We start from the raw sequence: 12,587 nt of genomic DNA, 5'->3' as shown, positions 1-12,587 counted from the left end.
TAAGAAGAGAAAAGGGACAATGAGGGCCCCCCAGCAATTGCAGCTCTAGTGCAGAGCCCCATGCCTTGCTTGTAGGAAATGCCAGATCATGAAGACAAACGGAGATCATCCTCTGGCTAAAACCAGCTCTTCTTTGCCTACCGTAGGATCTGGACCAATAAAGGGCAGCCAGTTATTATTGCTGTTTGTCCAAAGATTTTTCCCCATATATTTCCCAGGTCTTTACTCTTTTTATAGCACTTTAATTCAGGCTTCAACCACTTCCTAGTCAGATCAGGTGAAATCATTTTCCTTCCCATACCCTCGATGTATTTCACATCTAGTAATTCTTTTTTTAAAGATCTTATTTACCCATTTGACAGACAGATCACAAGTAGGTAGAGAGGGAGGCAGAGAGAGAGGCGGGAAGCAGGCTCCCGCTGAGCAGAGAGCCCGATGTGGGGCTCCATCCCAGGACCCTGAATTCATGACCTGAGCCGAAGGCAGAGGCCTAAACCACTGAGCCACGCAGGGGACCCCATATCTGGTAATTTTTAACCAACGTGGATTTGCTGCATCAAATAGTTCCTTCTTCTTCAAATATAAATATATAAATATATTGATCAAGTCACTCGCATGTCTTAGGAGAATGTCATGCCTTTAGTAGCAAGCTTGAAATCTTGGCAATTGGTTTTGATTTTTGATTTTTGTTTTGGTTAGATTTGGTTCGGTTTTTGTAATTTTAAAAATGCCTCCAGCCGTTGGCTCTGTCTTACCTGATTGCTTTCAGCTATTTCTGCAACAAAATCGTCCCGGCAGCGAAAACTCTCATTGTTTACAATGGCGCCCCCTTCTGAACACTTTGTTAATAAAAAGCTTTTTTTTTTTTTTGGCTATGATAAATATGGAACAACAATGAGGTATTTCAAAGAGGTGAACCACAGATAAATTTCTCTAAGGGAGTAGTGAGGGTTACTCAAAAAGGAACTTGACAAGGCTTTTAAAGATATCGACAATCATTATAACATAATGTGACTGATTGTTACCGTGCTCTTAACTGGGCAAACACTTGTTGGCTTCCAAGAAAGACTAACATAGTTGAGATGGTTCTAGCGGCCTTCTAGCACAGGGTCTCATGAGGCAAGGATTCTAGCCTCTGGCTGTGCAAGGCATGAGGCCTGTTAGTGATTCTATTTTTTCCTCTGCAGAATGGGTCTTTTACATTCCAGGTCCTTTCTACCCCAATAAATAATGCGGCAATTCTCTCAGTGAGTTGTACTTTTGGTTTAAACAGCCAACTGTCTCTTAAAAAGGACTTTTGTTTAAATTCCTTAAAAAAAAGGTCTTTTTTAAAAAAATCTTTTTCTTATTTTTTATTTTTTAATCCCATAGGTTTACTGTGATCGTGGAACTTTGTCATTATGACCTTCTTGGCTGATTAAAATATTCACCATTATCAGCTACTGCTCTCCTCTCCTGGTGGTCTCTCCAGAAGGGGACTTCTCTAGCTCTTCTAGCAGGAGATGGGCACTTCCCCTCTACCCCTGTTGCCGGACCAGCCTTACCTATCCTGCAGGGTCAGGTCGTTCTGGCCTTTTATCTGTTGTTCTCTTCTGAGTGGTTAGTTTTTCATAGATACCGTGCTTTCCTTTTGTCAGGATTTACCCTGGACTATCAAAACCCTTTTCTTGTGCCAGTGAGGCCTAAGAAACAGTCCTGATGAGAGAACCAGGAACTCGAACAGATCATATTTATCCTGAATGTTCTGTCCAAAATGAAAAATACATTTCTGAGGAGCCTCAAGATCTCTGAGAAGGGAAGTTTCACCAGCTCTGTCATGTAGGGGCATCAATTCCGATTCTTTGTCAATTTTCCTACTTTCCCAGCTAATAATTCTCTACCTCATAAAGCCCAATCTCAACCGTTTCCTCTCTCAAAGGCAGTTACTTTTAGAGTCTTCACATGGCACTTGGGGCCTGCTGGTCATTGGCTAATGCGCTCTGTACTTTGGGTCTAACAGCTGTGGGGCATCAAGATGAGAACGTCTCTTGTTCTAAGACTTAATATAGTTTGGGGCACATGGTAAGTAATAATCACTTTTTTAGTTGATCCAAGTGATCAAACTTTTCTTAATTATTCTAGTACCACAATTTACAGTTCTAAGATTTTTCCACCCCCCCATTTTAATATCTCTTAAGATGGCACTCACCTTGCACTTGATGACATATCCTAGTTTAACTGACAGCATTTCTCTTTCTTCGTCGAATATAAACTATAGGGCATCTTACCCTTGATGAAAGCTAGGATGCAATTAAATACACTATTAAGGTTACGATTCTGATACTTGAAATCCTCCCGTAGCTCCCTGTGCCCCCACAGTGTAGTACCTCACCTCCTCGCCATAGTATACAAACCATCTCACCCCCATTGTTAACCCCGGGGCTCTGCCTCCATCCCCAGGTGATGCTGCCAGATCAGCTGTCGGTTGTCATGAACTTGCTGTAGTTTCCCGAATGCACTGTGCTGCTTCCTGGCACTTTGAAACTTGACACACTCATCCTCATTCTTCGCTTTGCCCTTGTCTATCACCTCCCCTGAAAATCTGTTCCTAAGTGGTTTTTCCTAGCTCCAACCTACCCTTGGCAGTCTTTTATCTCCCTGTGGTAAAGCCTGTCACACTGCACCATGGACATGCCCGTTGTCCCCCTGAGAAGAGAAAAGGGACATTGAGGGCCCCCCAGCATTTGCAGCTATAGTGCAGAGCCCCATGCCTGGCTTGCAGGAAATGCCAGATCATGAAGACAAACGGAGATCATCCTCTGGCTAAAACCAGCTCTTCTTTGCCTACCACAGGATCTGGATCTATAAAGAGCAGCCAGTTATTATAGCTGTTTTTCTAGGGATATTTCCCCCATATATTTCAGGGGTTTCTGGTTAGCCCCAGAGGGCAATGTTTTTTCTTCTGGAGGGCAGGCAGAGGGCTGCATTGTAGTTCTGGAATTGCCAAACTGGAGGGCTTGTGGGCCAGGAGTTGAGAACAGAAGTCTGAGAACCCAAGCAACCTTATGGTCTGGGCAAGGGCATGGCAGGTACGCTCTGCAGATGAAACAAGATCTCGTATATCTGAAATCAGGTGAGGATCTGACAAACGCTCAGGTTGGAGTTTTTGTCCCTTATGGCCCTCTTCATGAAGAGGTGGTGGATCACGAGGCCATGGAATTTTTCCCACGATGGGAGTTGTGAGATGCTCCAAACCGTAAAGATTCTTCTGCAGGGCGATTGAGACCTGTTGGTTGGCTCCAGGACTTCCCATATGGATCGATTCCGAGTAGGGTTCTAAGGATGGATGGCTGGGAAACCCGACTCTTATTCCTCTTGTGTCCTAGTGACAAGACAGGTTAGATCTGCTGGATCTGGGGGAGAAACTGAGAGGGTTGAGTTGAAATGGACTCTCTTGTGGATGGGTCCTAATGTGGGTTTGTGTCCATGGAGAACTTGGAATGAGGCAGTGGCACAGGGTCCCTGAAGGGTTCTCCTAACCAGAGGCTTTGACTCAGCTCCAACGTGCAAGATTCCCACGTGGAGACGAGATTTCTTCTGATGGGTGCCTCAAGAAACAGCCATATGCTGCTATTGGAATCCAGGCCTCTGAGGAGAGATGCCTGGACAACAAAGCAATGGATCCGATTAGGATCTAGGGGCCTGCTCACTGCAATTTACCTCTGGGGACATCTGTCCACGGGTCTAAGTGCAGGTAGATGCTCAGCTGGTGTCAGACCGCCCGTGTTTTTCCTGGGCAGTCAACACTATTGGGGTGGCCCCGGGCACTTTGGAGGTTTATCATCCTATTTCTAGGTTTGTGGCCAATGGAATGGGATGATTTCCCAGGTACAGTCCTCAGGTTTGGCTCCAAGAACCTGTGCCTGTAGGTTTTGTGGGCCAGGGCTGTGGGGACAGTTGTCTGAAAACACAAACTCGGCTTAGGTTTCGGGTCGTAGGTATTGCAGGACTGATCTACAGACAGTGAGGAGAACTCTTCAGGATATGAACAAGGGGGCAAGTGTAAGACGCTTGCTCAAGATTTTGTCTCTGGATATTGTGTCACTGATGGCCGTGGAATGTCCGGGTGGCCTCATGGGCCATGGACGAGTCTTCGTCTCTGGGCATTTGGCCCGATCCGAAGAGTTTGGGGTTATTCTTTGAGATGGGAGGAGTTGGTTTTGTTTTGTTTTTACCTCAGGTGTCCCACCAAAACAGAGTTTCCAGAGCAGAGCCCTGGGGAGGGGTGAGGGGACAACCAGAAAGGTGGTTAAAACTTGGGTCCTAGGGGCATGGCAAGCCCATTATGACGTCTAATGGTCCAGCCACTGAGAGGACTTACTAGAGGACAGGACTCACGCTGAAGGTCACAATGCGTGTTTGTGCCCTCTTCGTACTTAAGCAATCGCGGGGCATAATGTGTCAGGGTCAGGGTCAGTGTCAGCGTTTGGGTTAGGGTTTGGGGCAGGCTCACAGTCAGTGTCAGGGTCAGGGTTAGTGGTTACTGTTAGGGTTAGCCCCGCTCCTGGGTCATGGACCCATCCGTTCAGGCTCTCAGGATAAACCCTGTGCAGAAGGGTGTAGACCCTCCACCCGATCACACTTAACCAGCCTTAAACTGGTGTGTGAACATAACTTGCCCACCAGACATCTAAACCCTCATCAGCCTGATCCTGCTTGGGGCATCTCCTCCCACGATGGCATGGTAGGTCCTCTTTACACACAGACACACAGACACCCAGAGGCACACACACACACACAAAAACGGGGAAGAGACCTAGGGCTACACCCGTGGATCAGAAGGTGTGGGACTCTCTGACTCTGAGCCCCCTGGTGTCACCTTTTGATTTTATTAGCCAAAGGGTCTGAGGCATTGGGGAAACCTGATATGATCTGAAGGGAGGCGACGTGTCTGGCGGGCGAGCTCTCTTCTCCCTGCATCCTCTCGGCTTCAGTACAGCAGAAGAACATGTCGCTTCCTTTAGGATGTGCCTAGAAATGAGCTGGGCAGGGGGTTTTTCTCTGTAATGGGTTGCCTGGATACATGGGTTGCAATTCCGTTGGGCTCTGTCGTCAGGGTAGTGAGGTCACCACTGCCTGGGGGCTCCTTACCGAACTTCCTGCTGTACCAGACCTCCCTGAGCCACCGGTGCGCAAGCTGCTCAGGCTCACACTCCACTCAATGCAGTGCCCATCCAGTGACTCCCATTCAGACTCCACCCAGCCCTTGGGAGGCCTGGGTGCAGCTGTTGTCCTCGCTGGAGGCAACAGAGCTGGGTTTAGACTAGGTTAGTGTTAGGGTTAGGTTTTAGAAAGACTTAGGGTCAGGGTTAGGTTTAGACGTCGTTGGGGTCAGGGTTAGCATAAGGCTTAGGGTAGGGGTCAGGCTTAGGGTTAGGTTCATGATTAGGTTTAGGGTCAGGCTCACAGTAGGGTCACGGTTAGCGTAACGGTCAGAGTCAGGGTCAGGGTCAGTGTTAGGGTGACGGTTAGGTTTAGAGTCAGGTTCAGGGTCATGGTCAGATTTAGGGTCAGGTTCAAGTTTTGGTTTGGGGGCAAGGTTCATGTCAGGGTTAGGGTTAGGTTTGGGACAGGTTTAGTGTCAGGGTTAGGGTCAGGGTCAGGGTTAGGTTCATGGTTATGGTAAGGTCAGCTTTATGTTTAGGATCTGTTTTATGAGTAGGTTCAGAATCAGGGTTTGCTTTAGGGTTACGATTATGTTCAGGATCTTGGATTGGGTCAGAGTTAGGTGTACATTCAGGATTAGGGTCAGTGTTAAGGTCAAGGCCAGGGTCAGGTTTAAGGTTAAGCTCTGACATAGGCAAAGTTCAGAGATAGGGGTATGATATGATCAGGGTCAGGTAGAGGGTCAGGATTATTGTTAAAGTGGGGTTAGGGTTAGGGTTAGAGGTAGGTTTAGGGTTAGGGTTAGACCGGGTTAGGGTCAGGGTCAGTGATAATGTTAGGGGTTAGTTTTAGGGTTAGGTTCAGCGTTAGGTTTCGGGTTAGGGCCCGTGTTAGTGTCAGGGTCAGGGTTACGTTTAGGGTTAGAGTTAGGGTCAGGCTCACAGTCAGGGTCAGGTTCAGTGTTCATGTCAGTGTCAGGTCACTGTTTGGGTCAGTGTAAGATTTATGGTCATGGTCTGGTTCAGGGTCAGGGTGAAGTCTTGGGCCAGTGTCAGGGTTACGGTCAGGATCTGGTATTTGTTTAAAGTCCACATTCGGGTCAGCGACAGGGTTATGTAGTGGTCAGTGTTAGGGTCATGGTTAGGTTTAGGCTCAGGGCCAGGGTCACGTATAGGGTCAGGTTCTGGTATAGGCAATGTTCAGGGTTAGGGTTATGATCATAGTCAGGTATAGGGTCAGGGTTATTGTTAAAGTTAGGGTTAGTGTTAGGGTTAGCGTTTGGTTGATGTTTAGGGTTAGAGCTTATTAGGATCAGGGTCCGTGGTAGGTTTAGTGGTTAGTGTTAGGGTTGGGTTCAGCGATAGGATTCTGGGGAGGGCCCGTGTTAGTGTCAGGGTCAGGATTACATTTAGGGTTAGTGTTAGGGTCAGGCTCACAGTCAGGGTCAGTTTGTTGTTCAGGTCAGGGTCGGGGTCACTGTAAGGGTCAGGGCTAGGTTTATGGTCATGGTCTGGGTCAGGGTCAGGGTGAAGTTTAGCGCCAGTGTCAGGTTTAGGGTCAGGTATAGGTATTGGTTTAAAGTCCACATTCGGGTCAGGGACAGGATTATGTAGTGGTCAGTGTTAGTGTCATGGTTAGGATTAGGGTCAGGGTCTGGATCAGGTGAAGGTCAGGGACAGGGTCAGGTTTAGGGTCAGATTTGGTTTAGGGTCAATGTTCGGTTCAGTGTCACAGTTAGGTTTTGGCGGTAGGGTTTGGGATTGGGGTTAGGGTTAGAGTTAGAAGTAGGGTTATGGTTAGGGTTAGGGTTAGACAGCGTAAGGTCAGTGTTAGAGTTTGGTTTAGGGTAGGGGTTAGTGTTAGGGTCAGGGTCAGCGTTAGGTTTAGGTTCAGGGTCCGTATTAGGGTCATGGTTAGAGTTACCTTTAGGTTTAGGGTAAGGGTCAGGCTCACAGTCACGGTCTGTGTTAGGGTTAGTGTCAGGGTTAGGTCAGCATCAGGGTTAGGATTAGGGTCAGGGTCTGTGTCATGATTAGGTTTGAGTCATGGTTACGGTAAGGTCAGATTTAAGTTTAAGTTCAGGGTCCACATCAGGGTGAGTGTCAGGCTAAGGTTTAGGTTTAGGGTTCAGGTCAGGATCACAGTCAGTGTCAGGGTCAGGGCTTGGGTTAGGGTTTGGCGTAGGCTCACAGTCAGTGTCTGGGTCAGGGTTAGTGGTTACTGTTGGGGTTAGCCCCGCTCCTGGCTATGGACCCATCTCTTCAAGGTCTCAGGATAATCCCTGGGCAGAAGGGTGTAGACCCTCCACCCGATCCCACTTAACCAGCCTTAAACTGGGGTGTGAACATGACTTGCCCACCAGATATCTAACCCCTCATCAGCCTGATCCTGCTTGGGTCATCTCCACCCATGATGGCATGGCCAGGTCCTCTATACACACAAAGACACAGACACTCAGAGGCACACACACACACACACACACACACACACACACACACACAAACACACACACACACACAGTGAGAGAGAGACTGCGAAGAGACCTAGGGCTACACCAGTGGATCAGAAGGTGTGGGACTCTCTGACTCTGAGCAGCCTGGTGTCACCTTTTGATTTTATTAGCCAAAGGGCCTGAGGCGTTCGTGAAACCTGATATGACCTGCCAGGGAGGGGATGTGTCAAGCGGCGAGCTCTCTTCTCCCTGCATCCTCTCGGCTTCAGTACAGCAGAAGAACATGTCGCTTCCTTTAGGATGTGCCTAGAAATGAGCTGGGCAGGAGGGTTTTCTCTTTATGGGGTGCCTGGATACGTGGCTTCGAATTCTGTTGGGCTCTGTCATCAGGGAAGTGAGGTCACCACTGCCTGGGGGCTCCTTACCAACCTTTCTGCTCCACCAGAGCTCCCTGAGCCGCTGGTCCCCAAGCTGCTCAAGGCTCACACTTCACTCAATGCAGTGCCCATCCAGTGACCCCCATACAGCCTTCCCCCAGCCCTTGGGAGGCCTGGGTGCAGCTCTTGTCCCCACTGGAGGGAACAGAGCTGGGTTTAGACCAGGTTAGTGTTAGGGTTAGGGAGAAGAAAGACTTAGGGTCAGGTTTAGGTTTAGACCTCGTTGGAGTCAGGGTTAGCGAGGCTTAGGGTAGGGGTCACGGTTAGGGTTAGGTTCATGGTTAGGTTTAGGGTCATGCTCACAGTAGGGTCAGGGTTAGGGTTATGGTCAGAGTCAGGGTCAGTGTCAGTGTTAGGGTGACTGTTAGGTTTAGTGTCAGGTTCAGGATGATGGTCAGATTTAGGGTCAGGTTCAAGTTTTTGTTTGGGGGCAAGGTCATGTCAGTTCAGGGTTAGGTTTAGGACAGGTTTAGTGTCACGGTAAGGTCAGGGTCAGGGTTAGGTTCATGGAATGGTAAGGTCAGCTTTATGTTTAGGTTCTGTTTTATGAGTAGGTTCAGGATCAGGGTTAGCTTTAGGGTTACGATTCTGTTCAGGATAACGGTTTGCATCAGAGTTAGGTTTACAGTCTGGGATAGGGTCAGTGTTAAGGTCAAGGCCAGGGTCAGGTTTAAGTTTAAGATCTGACAAAGGCAAATTTCAGAGTTATGGTTATGATCATGGTCTGGGAGAGGTTCGGGATTATTGTTAAAGTGTGGTTAGTGTTAGGGTAGAGGTAGGTTGAGGGTTAGGGTTAGACCGGGTTAGGGTCAGTGTCAGGGATAATGTTAGGGGTTAGTTTTAGGGTTAGGTTCAGCGTTAGGTTTCGGGTCAGGGCCCGTGTAAGTGTCAGGGAGGCTTAGGTTTAGGGTTAGAGTTAGGGTCAGGCTCACATCAGTTTCAGGGTTAGTGTTAGGGTCAGGGTCAGGGTCAATTTTAGGTTCAGGGTTAGGTTTCTGGTGTTTGCCTGAGTCAGGGTCAGGTGAAGTCTAGAGCCAGTGTCAGGTTTACGGTCAGGATCAGGTATTGGATTAAAGTCCACATTAGTGTCAACGACAGGGTTATGTAGTAGTCAGTGTTAGAGTAATGGAATGGACTAGGATCGTAACCATAATAGAGTATTTAATTGCATCCTAGCTTTCATCAAGGGTAAGATGCACTATAGTTTATGTTCGACTAAGAAAGAGAAATACTGTCAGTTAAACTAGGATATGTCATCAAGTGCAAGGTGAGTGCCACCTTAAGAGATATTAAAATGGGGGGGACAAATCTTAGAACAAGTAAATTGTGGTAGTAGAATAATTAAGAAAGATCCAACACTTGGATCAACTAAAGAAGTGATTATTGCTTACCATGTGCCCCAAACTATATTAAGTCCTAGAACAAGAGACGTGCTCATCTTGATGCCCCGCAGCTGTTAGACCCAAGGTACAGAGGGGAGTAGCCAACGACCAGCAGGCCCCAAGTGCCATGTGCAGACTTTAAGAGCAACTGCCTTTGAAAGATGAAACGGTTGAGAGTGTGCTTTGAGAGGTAGAGAATTACTAGCTGGGAAAGTAGAACAATTGACACAGAATCGGAATTGATGCCACTACATGACAGAGTTGGTGAAACTTCCCTTCTCAGAGATCTTGAGGCTCCTCAGAAATGTATTTTTCATTTTGGACAGAACATTCAGGATAAATATGATCTGTTCGAATTCCTGGTTCTCTCATCCGGAATGTTTCTTAAGCTTCACTGGCACAAGAAAAGGGTTTTGATAGTCCAGGGTAAATCCTGACAAAAGCAAAGCAAGGTATCTATGAAAACTAACCACTCAGAAGAGAACAACAGATAACAGGCCAGGGCGACCTGACCCTGCAGGATAGGTAAGGCTGGTCTGGAAACAGGGGTAGAGGGGAAGCGCCCATCTCCTGCTAGAAGAGCTAGAGAAGACCCCTTCCAGAGAGACCACCAGGAGAGGAGAGCAGTAGGTGCTGATGATGAAGAATATTTTAATCAGCAGAGAAGGTCAAAATGACAAAGTTCCATGATCGGAGTAAAAGTATGGGATTAAAAAATAAAAAATTAAAAAAAAGATTTTTTTGAAAGGACTTTTGTTTAAAGGAATTTAAACAAAAGTCCTTTTAAAGAGACAGTTGCCTGTTTAAACCAATAGTACAACTCACTGTGAGAATCGCCGCATTATTTATTGGGGTAGAAAGGACCTGGAATGTAGAAAGACCCATTCTGCAGAGGAAAAAATAGAATCACTAACAGGCCTCATGCCTTGCACAGCCTGTGGCTAGAATCCCTGCCTCATGAGACCCTGTGCTAGAAGGTCGTTAGAACAATCTCAACTATGTTAGTCTTTCTTGGAAGCCAACAAGTGTTTGCCCAGTTAATTGCACGGTAAGAATCAGTCACGTTATGTTATAATGATTGTCAATATCTTTAAGAGCCTTGTCAAGTTCCTTTTTGGGTAACCTTCACCCACCCTTAGAGAAATTTATCTGTGGTTCACCTCTTTGAAATACCTCATGGTTGTTCCACATTTTCCGTAGCGGAAAAACAAAAAAACAAAAAAACAAACAAACAAAAAAAACTTTTTATTAACAAAGTGTTCAGAAGGGGGCGCCACTGTAAACAATGAGAGTTTTTGCTGCCCGGACAATTTTGTGGCAGAAACAGCTGAAAGCAATCAGGTCAGACAGAGCCAAGGGCTGGAGGGATTTTTAAAATGACAAAAACCGAACCAAATCTAACCAAAACAAAAATCAAAACCAATGGCCAAGATTTCAAGTTTGCTACTAAAGGTATGACATTCTCCTATGACATGCGAGTGACTTGATCACTTTATTTATATATTTATATTTGAAGAAGAAGGAACTATTTGATGCAGCAAATACACTTTGGTTAAAAATTACCAATTATGTGGGCTCCTGGGTGGCTTAGTGGTTTAGGCCACTGCCTTTGACTCAGGTCATGATAACAGGGTCCTGGGATGGAGCCCCACATGGGCTCTCTGCTCATCGGGGAGCTTGCTTCCCCCCTCTCTCTCGGCCTCCCTCTCTACCTACTTGTGATCTGTCTGTCAAATGGGTAAATAATATCTTTAAAAAAAGAATTATTAGATGTGAAATACATCAAACGTATGGAAAGGAAAATGATTTCACCTGATCTGACTAGGAAGTGGTTGAAGCCTGAATTAAAGCGCTACAAAAAGAGTAAAGACCTAGGAAATATATGGGGTAAAAATCCCTAGAAAAACAGCAATAATAACTGGCTGCTCTTTATTGATCCAGATCCTGCGATAGGCAAAGAAGAGCTGGTTTTAGCCAGAGGATGATCTCCGTTTGTCTCCATGATCTGGCATTTCCTGCAAGCCAGGCATGGGGCTCTGCACTAGAGCTGCAAATGCTGGGGGCCCTCATTGTCCCTTTTCTCTTCTGAGGTGGAAAACGGGCATGTCCATGATGCAGTGTGACAGGCTTTACCACAGGGAGATAAAAGACTGCCAACGGTAGGTGGGAGCTGGGAAGAGGGCACTAAGGAAGCGGGAACCTAGAGACACCAGGTACATCCACGTTTGCTAGTGATAGGCGTATTCGGTGCATGGACCACCTATGAGAATTCACACATTGCACATTTTTAAGTTGACATCTGAAACTTTTTAATCATAAACTTTTCATCACAATATATGTATATTTTATTAACTAGGTCTTGAAAATATTAAACATTTAAAAAATGAGATAGAGGGCACCTGGGTGGCTCAGTCACTAAGCAGCTGCCTTTGGCTCAGGTCATGATCCCAGGGGCCTGGGATGAAGGCCCACATTCCTGATCAGCAGGAAGCCTGTTTCTCCCTCCCCCGCTCTCCCTACTTGTGTTCTCTGTGTGTGTGTGTGTGTGTGCGTGTGTGTCTACTAAATAAATAAATAAATCTTTAAAAAGAAAATGAGATAAGAAAGGATCGACTTCATTGGAATAACATTTGCCTGCTACAAGTTGTTTTTTTTTTTTTAAAGCAGAACAGTCTCATTTCCTGTTATTTTATTTCCCAAACCACACTGGAATGGAATGAAACAATTAAAATCCTTACTTGTGCTTTTTCCTATTATGTCCCTAAAAATATGTAGTTTAATTTAAATATGAAGGAATGAGTGTCACTAACCAAAACTGATTGTTATTCTGATGTCAGAGGACTTCCAACATCTGCCCTAATCCCCTTTCCGATGTTAACCTTTACCCTTAATAAGGAGAGGAAGCTCTAAAGGCAGAGCCCCAGGACTGCCCACAGAAGGGCATTATTTGAAACAAAACTGGTATTTCAACTTTGGTATCAGCCCAAGTCCTACACTCTAATAAGATCTGAGAGGAGTGTCTTGATCTTCCAGGAAGTAGAGGAGTATCCTGATATCAGACCCAAGAATGGGCATATGACCTATCCTACAGAGCACACATGGAGTTTGGATCTGGAAATGGACTCCCTTAAAATGATCTGCACATAAGGATTCTTTATAGAGATTTTTCAA

This window comes from Mustela nivalis (genome assembly GCF_964662115.1).
Source record: "Mustela nivalis genome assembly, chromosome: 3".
Taxonomy (NCBI): Eukaryota; Metazoa; Chordata; class Mammalia; order Carnivora; family Mustelidae; genus Mustela; species Mustela nivalis.
This window is presented reverse-complemented; position numbering follows the sequence as displayed.